Source organism: Equus asinus, chromosome 4 (assembly GCF_041296235.1).
Source record: "Equus asinus isolate D_3611 breed Donkey chromosome 4, EquAss-T2T_v2, whole genome shotgun sequence".
In the NCBI taxonomy this organism is placed as follows: Eukaryota; Metazoa; Chordata; class Mammalia; order Perissodactyla; family Equidae; genus Equus; species Equus asinus.
The window spans coordinates 113,512,412-113,531,690 of record NC_091793.1 but is presented as its reverse complement, the minus strand read 5'-3'; the positions used below and the strand labels follow the sequence as shown (position 1 = coordinate 113,531,690).

The following is a 19,279-nucleotide window of genomic DNA, read 5'->3' as shown; positions in this document are numbered from 1 at the left end:
GAAAGGAGGATGGCTACCATGGGACTGGTAATGCTGCCGGCACTGGCAGCTTCTCTTCACTTTTTGAATAGCTTTATGCTTTCACCTTGTATGTATGTGTGTGTAGTTTTTAATTACTGTGTTAATATGGTTTACCAACTATACTTTAATCATCTTTCATCAAGGTGATATGGTGTTGATTCAAGCTGTGCGTAGATCTTGCCTGTATTTATGGCATGCTATAAGGCCTTGAAGTTCAGTCCTTTGCAACCTAATTCAGAGAACATACAGTGTGGGGCCATGCCTAAGGAGATCCAGTTACACTTAGTGAGTGGATGCACTGGCATTTCTGTAGTAACTTCCCAGTAGTTATACAACTTTATGGTGAAGTTCTTGAGACATGAATATTTTTAGTTGAGACAAAATGTCATTAGTTTTGATGTTGAGGGTATCTGGTTTCAAAAGTTGATAAAGCTGGAAACCCTGATCTTCAGATTATTTATTAATTTATTCAACACTTATTCAGCAGATAGAAGTTACCAGGCTCTGTAGCAGGAAATTTCATTCCAAATTTGTAATTCATCCTGATTTTTAACACTACCATTTACTCAAATGCTGAATACCAAGCCCCCAATATGCTCTGCTTTTTCCATAGTGAGATTTTTATGATCTTCAGATCATTTTGGGATAAAGGATAAATTCCAAAATGTATGGACTGTGTAAAGATTGCTAATATTTCAAGGTAAAACAAATAGCATTTTCTTATCCCTCTTTACACATATTAAGGACCTTACCTTTCAACCAGTATCTTCGATTTAAAATGAAATTGAGACCATTCAGTATGTGCATACAGTCTCCACCACATCTTGCATTTGGGAACCCACAATACATGTAGGTCACTAGGCCTCAGTTTCTTCTTGCATGATACACAAGCTGGTATTACAGGACCTCTATCAGGAAAATGACCCCAAAGAAATCCTTTTGGAAATATAAAGTTATATGCATGTTAGATCACAAAAATAGCCCTTTAGGTTCCTAAGCAAGAAACTAATCATACTGTTTAGAAATGGCTGAGATTTTAAAGTCTGTCTCCAAAGATGGACCCTCTGGTGTGTTCAGCAGGAACAGATCGACCTATTAAGGATGCCATTTTAGTGCTAAGTCAAGTTCATTGTACATACTTTCTCTCCATATTGGTTAAAAGCAAATAATAGGGCTATTTAAGGATTTGCATAAATAGGCACATTCTCCCTTTTTTTTGGTTGTATCTTCTAGTAATTTCTCAATTTTAATTTAACAAATCTTGTACAGCCAGAAAGTGCTGACTATGAGCAAACATGACTCTTAGCTTGGTACCCAAACTATTTTAAAGATACTTTTCTTTAAAAAAAAAAAAGCACATTAAAAAGTAGAAGTCTGCTTCCTTCTCTGGAGCTAAAAATTTAAAACCAGCTTGGGCTTCCTGTTTAAAAAAAAAGGTATGCTTAGGAACAAGCTTATGGTAGACAGTGAGTTGCATTACATATTTTTAGAGTTGCTAATAAGGTCAGAAGTCTCAGTATTTCTCTCTTTCCATTGAAATTACTCTTTGTTATTCAAAAAATGTTTCTGTGGGGTGTCAGTATAAAAATGAGACGGGGGGGGGGGGGGGGGGCGTGGTTATCATACTTGACTTCCGAGAACATCCCCAAAAGAATTTAGACTCTGTGGCAGGAGCCGTTCTCTCCCACACAAATGTTCACTCCGAAGGTCACTGCTTGTGATCTGTGAGTGTGTGCAGTTCAGAAGTGGACTGTGGGGGGAAAAACCCTGAGCATTTACGTAATGGTCATTGTTCACATGGCCTTGCCGCTGCCTATTTTCTATCTTGGTAAAAGTGTGTTCTGCCCAGCCACCAGCCCACTCACCAAAGCCTCATTTCAATGTAGTTTTCTTTGTGCTTCTTGCACTGCCTTGTTATGTAACGTTGCTCTGTGGTGTTGGACAGCTGCCAAATCTCATTTCAGAGGCTGAAGCCAAGAGCGTCTTCTTCCTTTGGTGGGAGCATTCACCAAGGTGAAATCCAAAAAACTCAGCTGGGCCTAATTCCAGACAGGTATTTGTTTTTTGAGAGTTTTTGTTTTTTTTTAATAGAAGAGGCAAAAAAGGAAACAGGGAAGGCTTCCCATTTTGCTGTGTTATGTAACACTCTTTTTTCTGTGGTTACTTGTAAGGATTTGATAAAGAATCTACCACAAGAAGGATAGTTGTCTCTCTTAGGGAGATCATCATTTTAAAAATAAATGTCCCATATCCTTTAAACACCATTACTCTGTAACTTGTCAGCTTAACTTAGAGTGAAAATAATTTTAACTGTCTCCTGGATTGACCTCTCATTTTAAGAACTGCTCTTATGCTAACACAAGAGAGAGAGAAAGTGAGCAAGCAAGTGCTAATTTCTTGAACAGACTTAAAAACTAAACTAAACAGAGAACCTCTGACATTAAAAGTAAGACACAGGCACCCCATCAGCGGTGACCACAGCCTCCCTCTGAGGCTCTGGATAGAAGGATAACTGAGACCCAGCCCGTGCCCTAGGAGCTCGCTTATTATTTGGATGACCTTGGGCAGATTGCTTCATCTCTCTAAACCTCTGGTTCTACATCAGAAAAATTGAGTGCCTGGTATGTGTAGGTACATGGTAGCCACTATTTTTGTTATTACAAATTATCCCTAAGTCGATAGTTTTCTGAATCCTTACTAAGACGTTTTGCTTGCCCAGTTGAGAGGTCCTGATGCAATTGAGAACCCTGGCCTGATTGTGGGGGCTAAAGAAAGCTCTTGCTCTTTCTTAGCTCCCAGGCAGGGTTAGATGTTACATAAGAGCAGTTGCATTTTCATGCACCACAGAATACAGTGAAATCTTCTGTGTTTTTTTTTTTTACTCCCTCCAAATTAAACTACTCAGTGTTTCATTTGGTATGTTTAATTCAGATAGCTCTATAGAATAAAGTCAAGATGACATATAATAATAATAACAGAAACCTGGCTACTTAGGCATATAAATAATTAAAAGAAAACAACGTTAAGAAATATAGTGAGTAGACACTTTAAAATATGTGTAGTTCTTTTTTAAGGTAGTCTTGAAGTGGTGACTGGTTGATTTTAGAGTTTCAGATACTTGCATTCTGCATACAAATGAAAGATGTGATGTATTATGTAAATAGATTTAATGTTGCCAAGATAATATGCAAGCAATGAATCCTGAAATGTGAATTGATACTGTAATTAAAATAACACTATAACATAATCAGACTATTTAATAAAATTACTGATCCAAGACCTACTGGGATAAAGTGATAATAGTGAAGCTGTCCATCCTGGCCAACAGACCAGACATTCTGCTGTTTGATAAACTGAAGGGTTGAAGCAGCCAGCACTCCTGCTGAAAGTGGTCTTTCCTTTTAGGATCCAAGCCCTGTGCTCTTCATTTGATTTACATTTGAAAATAAATACAAAATGAACCAACAAGTAAAAACTGACTTAGTATGAAATGTGGAGTTAAACTACATGATCTATGAGTTTTCTTACAGCTCTAAAATTCTCTGATTATATTAAGAAGCATTACATTTGTTAGTATAATTATTCTGCTTTCCATCGTTAAAATTTTATTAAAGCCCACATAGGGACAAATTTTTAATATGTTGATTTTTGAAAAGAATTAAAATTATATGAAAGCATATTTTTTAAAAACTAGTTATATCATCAGTGAAATGACATATTCAAGGACTCTTCCTACCACTGCCTTTGCATTATCCCCACCAAGCATCACACCACCACCTCTGCCTTCTTTGCTCCCTCCATTCTTCCTTCCTCCGTCTCCATTTCTAGTAAAATGCTCCAGAAGCATCTGTTGGATGACTAAGTAAACGAGCACACAGTATGACATGGTGGACCTTTGCTGTGACGGTGGTGGTGGTTCTTGTTATTTTGAAACCACTTCTCGTGGCAGCAGGAAATTTCACCACAAAAATAGATTATTCTAATGCTCTTAAGACTTGTATTGTTACAAATGGTTTTTTAAAAAATCAAATTCATGGGAGTTTTTAAAATGAAACAAACCCTAAAATGTCATCATGTTACCTTATCTACTGGAGAACCTGTGTTCACATTTTAAATGCTCAGAAATTTGAATATTGTTTTGAATTAATAGTAAGATAAAAAAAGTTAAATGCAATATGACAAAATGGAAAAGGCAGCCTGGCATGTCTCATTATTAAGCTTCAGCAGTAATGTCACTCATCATTGCTTCTCCTATGGATCTGAACATGGAGTGTCCAAAATAAACATTTTAAAGGGATAAGTAATGTTTTTCTCCAAGTAGGAGATTAAATTGAATTATATATTTCAATATTATGCATATATATGTATATATGTGTGTATGCACACACACACAATTCCTGATTCTTAATGTAGGCCACTTGCAAGAAAAAATAAAATAAAGATCAGCGCATAGCAGGGGTTTTTCTCTGCTTGGGGCAGTCAGACTTGCAGAGGGCTGATGGAGAGGAAGTAGGAGATTGGACAAGATCATCTATAAGGTCCCTGTAGGCGTTGTGTTTCTGCTGCTATCTGATAAGTACGTATCAGATGCTGTGGAAGCCAAAAATAGTGAACATACTCTACTCTGCTTTTTACTTTTGCCCCCGCTGGTGGGGAGGAGGACCACAAAGACTCATCATGTACTTCATCCAGGCCTCTGCTCTGCCCCTCAGCTTTGTGGCCCTCTTGACCTCAGCCCTACTTCATCCTTCTTATGGTTTGTAACACTGGCTGGGGAGCTGGTTATGACACCTCAAGTGCAAATTTAGATCATTAAGGTCATTGGAAAGGTTACCGCCTGCTGTTAATAATCCAAAAAGAAGTGTTTCACAAAGGTCTTGTTGGTTTGCACGTAGTTGCTTATACTACTTCATCGCCGTTTTGTGGGGCTAGAGAATTTAAAATGCTATACTTAATTCAAGAGAAACCCTGATTTTGTGAATTGCAGGAATTAATATTGCTAAAATGTCCATACTACCTAAAAAGATCTACAGATTCAATGCAATTGCTATCAAAATCCCAAGGACATTCTTTACAGAAATATAAAAAACAATTCTAAAATTCATATGGAACTACAAAAGACCCCTAAATAGCCAAAGAAATCTTGAGCAAGAAGAACAAAACTGGAGACATCATATTTCCTGATTTCAAAATACATTACAAAGCTACAATAATTAAAACAGTGCGATACTGGCATTAAAAACAGAGATATAGACCAATGGAACAGAATAGAAAGCCCAGAAATAAACCTGCACTTCTACAGCCAAAAGATCTTCAATAAGGGTACCAAGAACACTAAGGAGAGAGAGAATAGTTTCTTCGGTAAATAATATTGGAAAAACTGGATAGCCACATGCAAAAGAATGAAATCGATCCCTTATCTCACAACATATATAAAAATAAACTCAGAACAGATTAAAGACTTAACTGTAAGCCCTGAAACCAAAAAAACTGCTAGAGGAAAACATAGGGAAAAAGCTTTTAGATGTTAGTCTGGGCAATGATTTTTTGGGTATGACACCAAAAGCACAGGCAACAAAAGCAAAAGTTGACAAGTGGGTCTACATCAAACTAAAAAGCTTCTGCACAGCAAAAGAAACTATCAACAGAATGAAAAGGCAGCCTATGGAATGGGAGAAAATATTTGGAAAGCATGTATCTAATAAGGGGTTAATATCCAAAATATATAAGGAACTCATACAACTTAATAGCAAAAAAAAAAAAACCCAATTTAAAAATGGACAAAGGACCTAAGTAGACATTTCTCAAAAGAAGACATCCAGGGGCCAGCCCCGTGGCCAAGTAGTTCATGTGCTCCACTTCAGCAGCCCGGGATTTGTTCGAATCCTGGGCGTGAACCTACACACCACTCATCAAGCCGTGCTGTGGGGGCACCCCACATAAAGGAACTAGAAGGACTTACAACTAGGATAGACAACTATGTACTGGGGCTTTAGGGAGAGAAAAAATAAAAGCTGGGAACATACAATCTCTCAGAGCCTTTAAAAAAAAAAAAGACAACATCCACGTGACCAACAGGTATATGAAAAGATGCTGAACATCACTAATCATTAGGGAAATGCAAATCAAAACCACAATGAAATATCACTTCACACCTATTAGAATGGCTATTATCAAAAAGACAAAAGATAACCAGTGTTGGTGAAGATGTGGAGAAAAGAGAACCCTTGTGCACTGTTGGTAGGGAGGTAAATTGCCACAGCCACTATGGAAAACAGTATGGCTATTTCTCAAAAAATTAAAAATAAAACTACCTTATGATCCAGCAGCAGGTTGTCTTTTCGCTCTGTTAATTATTCACTTTGCTGTGCAGATTTATCATTAGATGTAGTCCCACTTGTTTATTTTTGCTTTTGCTGCTTTAAAATTTGGAGAGAGATTTGGAAGTTTGTCTTTTCTACTTGGAGACTGTTAGTGGAGCTTATGGTAAGTGTACTATTTCTTCTATGTAACTCAAAACCAAACAATTAAAAACAAAACCTCAGGCCAGCCTATGAAACTAAGATGTAGGATTGCCACTTTTAAACAGCTTCCAAAGGAACCTGGCTCTCTCTCAGCAGAACCTGTCCTGATTCTTATTCCCACCCATTATCCTAAGATGAGACTCTCTGGCAGACAACTACACCTAATGTGGCATTGGTTATTTCCAGCATATATGTCCATCCTAGTGACTTAATGTTTTAGAAAATTTGGTATCTCCAAAATCTATCCTAGAGAACCAGCTTGGCTTGTGACTCCCGGCACAATAACGAGTTTAGGATCCTAGTAAACCCATGGGAAGAACACAATTTTAAAAAGTCACCTCTTCCAAATTCTGTTCTCTTAATACTTTAGTTTATGTGTCCACACAATAATCTAACCTTCAAGGATTGGTTTTTCCCACATTTGGAACATGTTGGTATTTTAAAGGCAACTTTTTGTGGTCGCTTGAATCATGTCTCCATTCTCCCCTTCCAGATTTAACTGAGGATTAAATCTTAATTATATTCTGCTCATTTTCTAAGTCAATAGGAGAGATACATATGTAGTATTTCATATCTCTTTTTCAAAACATTAATTGACAAATTATGCCGTCATACTTGATCTTCTTTGTGACCCGCTATGTCAGCATTCCTCAGAGAACAGAGAGTCTTACTTAGGAGTGAAGTCTACTGTGGCTTTAATAAGAGTCAAAGCATGGAGAATATGTACAGGTCGCAACATCTTACCCCAGCTGTTGTCAAGTTTCCTATATCTCAGTATACTTCTATCATCATTAGTCGGCATTCATTATTTGTAATAGTACATGACACAAAAATATCATTGCCTTCATCAAAGAGCCCAAAGGGCACAGAGAAAACAGACATGCATATGTACCTAAGGAAGTGGAAATATGTCTAGGAAAGATTGTTTTTTTAAGTGGAGAGAATACATGCAAATAGTGATTTTTCTTCTTTCTTGAATATTTTATCACAGTACCACTGGCATCTGAGAAAACTCTACAAATTATTTTCCTGATAAACACGATACCAATAGTTTTTTTAGGTTTACTAATGCCTCTTCTTAAATTATCTTAAGATTCTTCTGGTTTCACAGTACAAAAGCTAGGAAGGAAAGGAGAAATAGCCCAGCGATGTTTCACTTCTAGAGAACATCATCAGGTGCTTATTTTCTTTATTTTTATATTCTTTGGGGAGCAAAGATAGAACTAGGTGTGTTTTTAAAGTATTAACTGGACATAAAAATTAAAAAGAAGAGAATATATCATTTTTTAGGTCATGAGAGCCAGAGGATTCTTGTGATAGTAGATGATGTCCTCCAGTCTGTTATATGAGAGATGATGTTTTGGCTCTGTGAATGCATTTGCCCAGATCAGGCCTACAGTGTCAGGCTGACTCTTTCTCTGTTGTAGAACTCCTTTTGTGTGGGGTCCCAGCCCTTACATGTGCCACACCCTGATCGCTGCTTGTGACCCCGCCTCACAAGTTTGCACAGTGCCCTCAGCTGTAAAGAGAAGGTCCATCTCTAGGAAGCATGCGGTTTTTGCTTTGATGGTTGCTGTTACAGCTCATTACTCCACAGTTATGTGACATTGCTTCAGTGTATCTATTTAAAAATCTACTTGGAACCCATGGCAGATATTTACCATTTGATGGAACAGTTGGGACACTTTCCATTGCAATGGTCAGAGAGTCCAACCCATGGTCACCAAGGCAAAAAGGGAAATTATTGGCTCACATAGTAGGAAAGTCCAGTGTTAGTTGAAGGTATCCTTTGACCCAGGGCTTAAAATGCCACCACAACCCTATCTCCCAGCTCTGTCTTCATTTTTAGGCTCCCTCTAGTGACAAGATGGCTGACAGAGGCTCCAGCTCTGTATAGTTCCAGATTCTAATCAGCTATAAAGAGAGGCTTTTTGAACAAAGGGTCTAGGCCTGGCAGGCATTTGCCCAGTTATCTTAGATGCCCATCTCTGAACCAGTAGCTCTGGTTCAGGAGGATGGGATGCGCTCATTGGCTTAGATCTAGGTCACATACTCTCCCCTGGAGCTGGGGATAGGGTTAGCTCCATACAGTTCACATGGATTGAGGACTGTTATCCAAACATAAGACATTTATTCTGTGTGGCTTAAAAATAAGAAATGCCCACTACCACATTAAATGACAAATGAAATCACCAATTACAAGATTCTAGTGTACACCCTACTGAATACAACACTGTTACCGTAACATGTTGGTGGGAGAGACGTGCTTGTAGAGTTTGATAACAAAGGAATCCTGAAGCATTTCAGCGTATATAAGGGACATTGAGAATTACTGATTAAGTTAATGTCGTTTACACGTGTAGCAACTGAAGCCCAGAGAAGTCATAGGTTCAAGCTCATCACGTGAAAGATCAGTTTTAGAAACAAGAATATAATCTGAACTTCCATTTTCAGCCATGAAGGAGAAAATAGATACACCTTCTCATCTTAAACAACTAGCAAACTAGAAGAAGCATATAAAACAACAATCAGAGATTGAGTAACAGGTAGTATAGCACTGTGGTACCTGAAAGAAGGAACACAAACAAAATGAGTCTCAAGATTGTTCTCGCCTAGTACCTGGAGGCAGTTTCCAGTCCACGGCACATCGGGGGTGGGGGGATCCAAAGAGAGCCCAGTGGTCTAGCCAAGTTGAGGACACAGAGATTGGAGTTTGGCGAAGCACAGCCGCTAAAATTTGTGGGGCAGAGTACCTGAGGAGACAGAGCTGTGCACAGGAAGAGCTCTGGAGGTCCACACAGCAGTCTTCGTGAGTTTTTGACTTAGCGCTTATCTACACGTGCATGAGAGGAGACTGTTTGGAAACCACCAGAAAGCAATAGGCTGAACAATTACTGAAATTCACCCAGAGCTGAGAATAGTTTTATCCACCAGTAGGAGTGGAAAGATATCATAATACATGAGGCATTGTTTAAACGTCTTCACAAGGGTATCATCTTAGTAGCATGACTAAATTAGCAGTAGACTAAAGGCTACAGTGAGGAAAGAAAAGGAAGCTGTTTAAAACAACCTAAATGGACTCCCTCGAGATGAAAAATATGTCTGAAATGAAAAGTACGCTGGTTGTAATAGTATTAAAAGCATATTAGTCACCACAGAAGAAAAGACTAGAAAACCAGAACATAGCAATAGAAAATATCCAAAATGAAGGACAGAAAGAATTTTAAAAAAGAATGAGCGCAGCATCAGCGACAGGTGGGACAATATCAAGCAATCTAACTTAAGTGTAATTGGAGTCAGAAGGAGCAGTGGTGGGAGGCTAGGGAACAGAATGATTATTTGAAGATATAATGACCAAAAATATAAATTTGATGAAAACCCACAGACCAAGAAGTGCAGTGAACTCCACATAGAAAAAAAAAATATGAGGAAAACACCACCACAGCACATCATCATCAAATTGCTAAAAACTAGTGCTAAAGAGAAAATTGTGAGAGCTGCCAGAGAGAGACAGAAAGAAAACCAGGTTATGGGAAAGAACAATCTTCTTCCTAAAGTGGTCCTTTGCCTCAGCCTGAGAGGTGAAGTTGTTCACCCCTCACGTGTGACAACAAAATGTATAGAGGACGCCTCTAGGATCTAGAAGTTAAACATGTTCGATTTCTCTTGAATTTTATTTTTACAGTCCAGCTTCATAATGTGTTCATAGTTTTATGGTTTTATAGGACCTAAAATTTGCACATACACAGTAATACAATGTAAAATTATTTTTACAGAAGATAAATTTTACACTACTGTTTTCTTTATTAACATCTTTAATTAAAAATTTGAAATAATCCTTTAAATATCTTACAAAGGTTTTTGAAAAGCAGCAGGGGGGGAGGAGAATACATATTATATACAGATGAATAAGAATGACACAAAATTCTATCAGAAACTGTGCAAGACAATGGAGCGGCATCTTCAAAGTACTCAACAACAACAACAAACTATTGACCTAGAATTCTATATCCAGCAAAAATCTCTTTCAAAAATGAAGACAAAAAAAAAAAATATTTGTTTTTCAAACAAAGAAAAACTGAGTGAATTCATCACCAGGACATCCATACTATAAGAATATTAAAGGAAGTTCTTCAGACAGATGGAAAATAATACCAGGTGGGAAATTTAGATCTCTACAAAAGAATAGAGAATGCTAGAAATGGTAAACGTGGGTAAGTGTAAAAGATGTTTTTTCTTCATTTTAGTATCTTTAAAAGATAATTGTTTAAAGCAAAAATAGTAATATATTATGAGTTTATACCAGTAAAATATATGACAACAATAGCATAAAGAACAGAGTAGGGAAGTGGAAGTATACTGTTGTAAGATTCTTACACTATACATGAAGTGCTATAATATCATTTGAAGGTAGACTGATAAGTTAAAGATGTGTATTGTAGACCTTAGAGAAAACTGTAAAAAATAAAATAGTTATAAACTAATAGTGGAGACAAAATGGATTCATAAAAAATAAGTAGTTTATCCAAAAGTATGCAAGAAAAGAGAGAAATAGGAACAAAGAACAAATGAAATATATGGAAAACAGAAACAAGATGGCAGATTTAAACCCAATCATATTGATAGTTACATTAAATGGAGTTGGCCCAAACACTCCAGTAAAAAGCAGAGGTTGTCAAATTGGATAAAAAAGAAAGATCTGACTATATGCTATCCACGAGAAACCCACTTTAAAAAAAAAGACAGAAGTAAAAAGAAAAAGGTAAATCATGCGGACAGTAATTCAAAGAAAAATGGAGCAGCTATATTAATATTAAACGTAGTTTTCAGAACAGGGAATATTATTGAGAGTAAAAAGGATAAAACTCATCAAGAGGACATAGCAATTTAAAATTTATATGCTCCTAATAACAGTTCAGAATGAATAAAGCAACAACTGAACTGAAAAGTCAACTAGACAAATCTATAACTATAGATGGATATTTCCACACTTCTTTCTCAATGATAAAACAAATAGACAAATAATAAATTTTGGTAAGGATATAGAAGACTTGGACAACAGTATCACTTTGACCTAATTGATATTTATAGAGTATTCTACTCAGCAACAGCAAAATACACATACTATTCAAGTGAACATGGAAGATTCACCAAGATAGACGATTCTGAGCAATAAAACAAGTGTCAATAAATGGGAAAGGATGAAAATCGTACAAAGCATACCTGCTTACCACAAGAGAATTAAATTCAAAATCAATAACATATCTGAAAAAATTTCTCACATATTTAGAAATTAAACAACTTACTGCTAAGTAACTCATGAATTAAAGAAGAAATCTGGGGCCAGCCCAGTGGCGCAGCGGTTAAGTGCGTACATTCTGCTTCCGCAGCCTGGGGTTCACCGGTTCGGATCCCAGGCACGGACATGGCACTGCTTGGCAAGCCATGCTGTGGTAGGTGTCCCACATATAAAAAAAGTGGAGGAAGATGGGCATGGATGTTAGCTCAGGGCCAGTCGACCTCAGCAAAAAGAGGAGGATTGGCAGCAGATGTTAGCTCAGGGCTAATCTTCCTCAAAAAAAAAAAAAAGAAAGAAATCACAGGGGATGTTAGAAAATATTTTGCACTGAATAAAAAGAAAAATACAGAATATCAAAATTTGTGGAATGCAGCTAAAGTAGTGCTTATAGTGAAATCTATACCATTAAATGCTTATTTTAGGAAAGGAAAAAGATTTTAAATCAATGAGCTAAGCTTCCACCTTAAGAAACTAGGAAAAGAAGACCCATTCAAACTAAGTAACAGAAGGAAAGAAATATTAAAGATAAGAGTAGCAATCAATAAAGTAGGAGAAAAACTATAGAGAAAATCTGGATCTCTTTTACTAGAGCTTTAAAAGGTTTACATGGTTTTATAATTTCTTGTGCATTTTAGTCAAACCGTTTTCCTAGTATATCATAGGAATACTTCCATTCATAACATAATATGTATTAACAGTAAACTTCTTTAGATGACATTTTTACAACCTAGCCAAAGAGAAATTGAAATCTGGTTGTGCGGAAATGTTAATATTAGCACAGACTTGGCTTCGAGGAATTGTGGATGTTAAGATAATGTAGATCAGTCTGAGGCTTTTTTGTCTCTCAGGGTTCAGTTTACCTATCTGTAATGTGGGGAAAGAGATTATCTGTCAGCCAGCTGTGGATTGTACAGAGGTTTTTATTGCACAACCAAGTTGATTCATTTATTTTCCTGTTAGACCTTCAAGATAGAACTTTAAGAGATTGGCATTTTGAAGTATTGATTCAGTGTGTTGATTTTTTACTACTGATAGTTGAATGCAAACTTATTCATCCACGTAATGAAACTAAACTTTCAAAGTAGAAATGTTTTTAGGTTATGGCATTTGACATTTTTCAACTTTAGCCATGATTCAATGTAGTAGTGAAGTTCTCATTCGAGCTCCTATGCAAAGAAAGGAAATTTGCTTCTGAAACTTAGATGTCTACACATTAAAATTAAAGGTTTTCTAGGAGTTTAAACACCCATGTTTTGAAATGGAAAGTGTTTTTTAATTACTAGCTATAATTATTGTTATATTATCTATTATACAATCTGTACCTTGTAACATGATTAAATTAAAAAATAAGTAAGTAAAAGGAATGTCTTGAGAACTTTGCTGTGTCCACCGCCTGATTCCTGGGTTTTGGATTGATGGCTCTGCGTAAGGGGCCCCTCTGCGGCTTAGACCAGAACATTGACCTCAGAAACGGCTCGTGGTCTAGCATTAATGTGGCTGTGTGTGATTCTAAGCAAGTTCGCTTGTCTGCGCCACATTAACTCAGCTGTTGTTTCAGAGCTGTTTCTCCCTCACTGGGAAAAGGTTGATTTGGGGTTGGTGGGTGGGGTGGGAATAGGCAGATCATAAAGGAAGCCGTAAAGAAAGTTAAACTGGTAATAAGGCCTTATATAGAATCTGCTGAATGAATTAAATGAGTGGAATTGATAATTCATTATTTTTTCTGTACGTTTACTTAAAGTATTTTACACATCAATCAAGAAAAACCATTTTTATAATGTTTTTCACGTGGGAGCAGGACTAAATTATTATATTGCCCTAGTACTTGCCCTGCTAGTAAGACTAGTATTTTTTATAGTCTGACCATGTTAAGTCAGCTTTTTCCTAGAGTGATTTCTCATATTTAAGAGGATGGCATTTATTTGTGGTATGACCAGTGTATGTCTAGCAGGCTTTTATGGTGTCTCCTTCAATTTTGAACAATTTTCTCACTCTTGAAATATTAGGTCACTGATTTTCTGCCATTTGTCTTCCTGAAATGATGCTTCTGTCTTTACTTGTCTGTTTCACATGGGCCTCACAGGGCCCGGCAGCAGCTAGTCATAGAAGCTGTTTACACCCAGGCGCCTTCACCAGCTGTCCAGCGCCTCCGTGCGCCCAGGACCTCCCCCGTCCTGTCTGCTGTTGGCCGTGGGTGCGCCTCTTCTCTGTTCCAGGCACTCACGGCTCCAAGTGTTGCTGAAAGACGTGTTTCAGCAAGAGCTTGCTGCATTCCTCCTGGCTTTCCTGCCATGGGCACCACATTACACATCCATCGATGTCAGTGCTGGTGGTTTAACCGTTCCCAAACCTCATGGTCTGTTAGAGATTTTTCCTCTAAGAATTGGAAGGCCCCTAGTTTTGACTAAATTTAATTAAATAAGACAAGGTGGTGTTGCTTTGAGACTAAAGATACTCCTATTTTGAGTACCCCTTCCCCTCCTTTTTTGGCAGGGAACTCCTACACAATTGTATGTGTTTCTTGCTGATGATCATAACCAATGTTATGCAACCTCTTCTCACGACTTAGTAGTATAAACCACAGTACTTCAACTGAAGTGGCAAAATTAGGACCAAAATTCTAAATTTCAAATCTTTTGGGTGAAAATTAAGCCATCTTGATGAGACTAAAATTGATTACTTAAAAAGAGTACACTCTAATTGCCCTAAAGATAAAAATTTTTTTTAAAAGAGAGAAAAAGGCTTTCCTGCCCAGCTGCCTGCCTACCTACCTTCCCTTCCTTTTGATTGTGATCATCTGTTCTCTCGCTTCATCACCCAGTACCGTGCTGGAGAACTGACTCATCAGAGCCTCCAGATGAAGAGCGGCAGCTGAAATGTCATTCCCACCTTCCCAAGCCCCATCTCATTTCCCCCAATGTTCTTATTGCCTCCACCGTAGTTTCCATTTGCAGCGGGCTTTGCAGGCATGCTCCTTGGCTTTTGCTCTCAGGCTTATTTCTAGAGGTGGTATTATGGCTTGGAAGGGTTAAGAAATATATGCTGAATTTTTCTTTCTCTTCCCATAGCGTGGATTTCTTTTCCACTGTTTCTATTACCGACATTCAATCTGGAGAGGTGAATGTCAGAAATATGATGGGAAGCAGACATGGTGGTTTTCTTATAGAAGCCAGGATTTGGTCAGTATAACAGGAGGCCCATTTGAGACTGGGTTCGGTTTTTACCTAGGTCAGTGCCCGGGAGACACACGACCCTTGGCCTGTGCTGCGTGGGCCCCTGAGTAGCCCACCCATCTCCCTGTCTGTCCGTCCTTTTCAGCCTCGTTCTGACCAGTGCCTTCTCTGTGACAGACTCTATTGGGGTCTATTAATTAATCCAGCCTTTCATCTCTGTTTTTAAGGAGAATAACATGAAACGAGTTGTTCACAGGTGAAAAGCAATCTCAAATGCCATGGTAATAAAGTTGTCTTTTTTCCAGTTGCAAAAGAAAAGAGGGCTTTCAAACTACTTGCCATGCCCTTTGTTCATGAAGGTATAATTCCTGCCATGTACTTTGTCACTTTCATTTGTCAAGATGTACCAAAAGCTTTGGAGGTGGCCTAGAAAAAATATCTGTGGCCAGCTTACAAGATTGCTTTTCTCAGGCTCATCCCTGACCTCACTAATACTTTATTCTGAAACTAATTGCTCTTGTAGATTATCTTACCAAAACACCCTTCTCAAAGGAATTATTTTCTTATAAATTGATCGAGCAATTTGTTTAAATAACTCTAAGGAAGAAATAGTTCTGTTTATAAAGGAATTAGTCAGCTTCCCACCTTGTAAAGCTGGTCTGTGTCATTAAGGTCATACGGTAAACAGCAGAAACAGGCAGCTTCTGCTTGTAAGAAATAGTTAAGTAAGGACTAGTGCATGTCATAGAATGAAGTAAGATACTACTAACACTTCATTCATCACGAGACCACTGTCCATCAGCCTTAACTATGAGAAACACAGACCAGAAGATAGAAGTTGGGTTTAAAAAAAAAAAAAAAAAAGGCTTTCAAGAGGAAGATAGATGATACATTTTGTTGATTGATGTCCAGTGCTAGCAAAGCTCCCTTATCCGATTTCCTCATCCACAACTAAGAGTCTTTGAATGGAAAGGGGAGAAGCGGGTGAGGAAGGAGGAGAAAAAGCTGACAGCCTTGGAGAATAAGAAGAGACAGGAAAACAAAACACAAACTTACGAAAACATAAAAATCTGGGTCCATTTAGAATAAAATCCTATAAAAAAGCCGACACAAAGAGAATGACACTTAATGAGTGTCAGTTGTGTCTGTTGTAAAGACAGCGATAACTGATTCCCTGGGTGCTCACCAGCTGCAGATCTCTGAGGGGTGTCCACTACACCATCGGGCATTCCAGGCAAGGTCCTTCTCGGTTATAATCTAGGGCTTCCGGCCCAAGCCCCTGGTCCCCTTGAGAACCACTCCAGGCCTCCTTTCTCCAAGATCCCACCCTAGTTCTTTCTTAGCATCGTCCTAAGCAGAAAGAATCCCCAAAGTGCAACTTTTGGCCCTTTAATTATTATACTTTCAATGCCCATTACGTTCTGATTTAATCCTTTTAAGACAGGTAATCAAAATACAACCAAATCTAGTAAACAAAATCGTCTGCAGGGACAGCACCCTGTTTCCATTGTGCTGGATGGAGCAGTGAACTGGAGAGCTATTCTAAGTTGTGTCATCTGTGCAATTGATTTTTTAAAGATATGTTTTTCTGACTTAGTAAAATACATGATATAAATATCACTGATTATGTAAAACTGCTTAGAAAATAAAACTTTTAGATAAAGCTCAAATATAGCACAATCACCATTTTAAAAAGAATGTGTCACTTTTTCTTTCATGCATTTGACACTGTTCTAGTATGACTTCATTGCTATCCAGGCGAGAAACTTGCCTTCAAGTCCAACAGCGTTTCTCTGAATTTCTGGCCAGTTCCAGTTCCTATCCCCCACTTTCCCCAAACTCCTCATTTGCTTAGTAGCTGAGCTTCCATCCTAAGGCACAGAGACTACAGACTATGAACTCCTTTAGCTTTCTGGCCTCCCGCCCCTGCCCTCTACTCCTGCACAGCCATTCTCTCCCGCTAAGCCTTTTTCCAGCTCAGGAAAGGGGAAAAGTAATTATCCTCTTATTCAAAGCTAATCTCTCTGCCCTGGCTCCCATCTCCATCTGACGCCTTCAGGAGCCTTAGAACATGAGTTACTCCTCTTCCCCAGGAATCTTCAATCAGCCTTTCTCTTCCCCTCTTCCCTCCCATCTCACTTCCAGACCTGGTCCTCTGCTTTTGTTCCCTCAGTTAATCCTCTCTTCTCCAAGTCACCAGGCCCAAAACTCTTAACAGTAACCCAGGTTCTTCCCCTCTCCTCTGTATCTGATTCAATTAGTTACCCAGCCCTGTTGATTCTGCCTCCTAAATGTATCCCTTTCTCTCGATCACCACTGCCTGAGTTCAGATCCACATCTCTATTACCTGGACCACAGCCATAGCATCCTACCTAGTCGGTCTTCCTCCAGCCTTGCTCCCTTGACTGTGTTGCTCTCCTTAAAAATCTTCAGTGGCCCTGCATTGCTCACTGGGCAAAGTATAAATTTGTAGGCGTGGAAAAGGCCCTGTCTGCCTCCTTTGTCTCCTGCCGTGCCAGTCATTCCTGCCCCCACCCGTTCTGAACTTTCTTGCAATGCTCTAAACATCCCATTGTTTCACTCTTGCTGTGTTTCTTTGATTTCCCTGGAACAGCCTTTCCTAATGTACCCCGCTCCCCTATGCACACCCCCATTTGGCCCTGGCTGTGCCTGAGCAGTGGCCCTCCCCCAGCTGTCCTCACACTGCAGACACTTTCAGCAGAGCATTATCACACCGCATTTAACGGGAGAAACCTATAGTGAATTCCTTGAGCTAATATCCTTTTTATCTTTGAATATATCATCACTTAATAAATGTTTATGAATGAATAAAAGTGATTAATGAGGTCTGTGGAGTCTTACAGGTCACAAGACAAACAAAATTTTAAAAATATGTATTTTAGATATAAAAATTCAAAAGGAAATCCACTTAAACCCTTTTATACCAGTAGAAATTTAGTAAGCTTTTGGTGCTTCAAGGCCTATCTCTAGATTAATTTCCTGGAGAGCTATATAAGCTACCTTTACAAATGGTTTAAAAAGACAAAATTAAAAACAACAACAATAAAACTAGTTGCAAATGGCTCAGGATGCCTTTATAAAAAGCTATCCAAGAAGAGAATGTATAAATAACAATATCCTAAAGATTGCTTTCTGAGATACACGTGTGATCCTTTAATTGGCGAACATTGGGCCTGCTCAGACCGTTAAACCCTTTCTTCAGCACATGTAATGTGAAGAGACGTCCCAAGATTTTCAAAATAACCACGTTCACTACTGCTTCTGTGAAGGTGACGAGGGGAATTGGTCTATCATAACATCTCAGTGCTCAGTGCTGTTGGCCAAGAGCCCTCGTTTGTTTATTTCACACCATCTATTCTGTTTTTGCTCCTCCAATGTAATTTTAAGACCCTTTATCATGAGATAACTGCAGGTACAAAACTGGGACTTCCTCCACACTTGTAGTCCATTTTTGTTAACCTTACCAAGTTAAGTAATCCTGGACTATCCTGAGATCTGGCAACTGTAAGCCAGTTTGTATCGCAAAAACTTTCCCGAAGAATACCTTCACAATTCTGTAGCTATTTCGTGGTTATACAACTTTTTTAATATGAGTCAATGCTATCCGTTTCACTCATTCCTCTCAGAGTAAAGCAAGGGTGCATACTTCATCCATTTTATTCACTCAGGAACTCAGGTAAACGCAAAGACATCACAGACTATCTGGATGTTGATCTTGGGCTCTGCTTCAGGAACTCCAGGAAACGCTTTCAATTTACAGGCCCTGAACATCATTAACAATCCAGAGGCAACTGTCTCTGCATAGTTTTTTCCATGAAAGATGCTTTTCCATAAAAGACAGAGAAGGGATTATGCCCTTCTTTTCAAAATCAACACAGTGTTTTGTACTCAAGCTCATTTGGCAATGGCCAGAGTTACAAGCGCATACCTAGTTGGAATGAATCCCAGGTTATCCATTGCAGCCTTATATGGAAAGTTTGGCCAGGAGTAATATTTTGAATTCTGATATATCGTATTTCATTGATTCTGATATGTACTTTTTTTTCATTTTAACATCTCTGAAATTGGGATTTATATTATCGATGGCTTCTCACAGTTTAATTGGCATAATTTTTCTAAATGGAATATATGTGTCTTACATTCAATGTAAATCTTACATTCAGTAGCATCTTAAGTTTGAAATAATGTTATATGTATATATATCTTAAAAATCATTTACTCGATTTTGAAGATCTATTCAA

General features: G+C 38.2%; 1 protein-coding gene and 1 long non-coding RNA gene across 5 annotated transcripts in view; one reads left to right on the top strand and one right to left on the bottom strand.

Moving 5' to 3' along the window:
- Positions 1-19,279, top strand: part of CHN1 (chimerin 1) — a 182,808-nt gene that overhangs the window by 136,864 nt on the left and 26,665 nt on the right. The gene's annotated exons all lie outside the window — the stretch shown is intronic.
- On the bottom strand, positions 774-17,517 carry LOC139045124 (uncharacterized). 2 transcript variants are annotated; one of them, XR_011502870.1, is made up of 3 exons: positions 17,390-17,517; positions 1,887-2,060; positions 774-957 (listed from the first exon to the last, which is right to left on the bottom strand). It is a non-coding gene; the product is annotated as an uncharacterized lncRNA (long non-coding RNA). The 2 variants fall into 2 exon arrangements; XR_011502869.1 differs by having other exon boundaries at positions 17,365-17,445.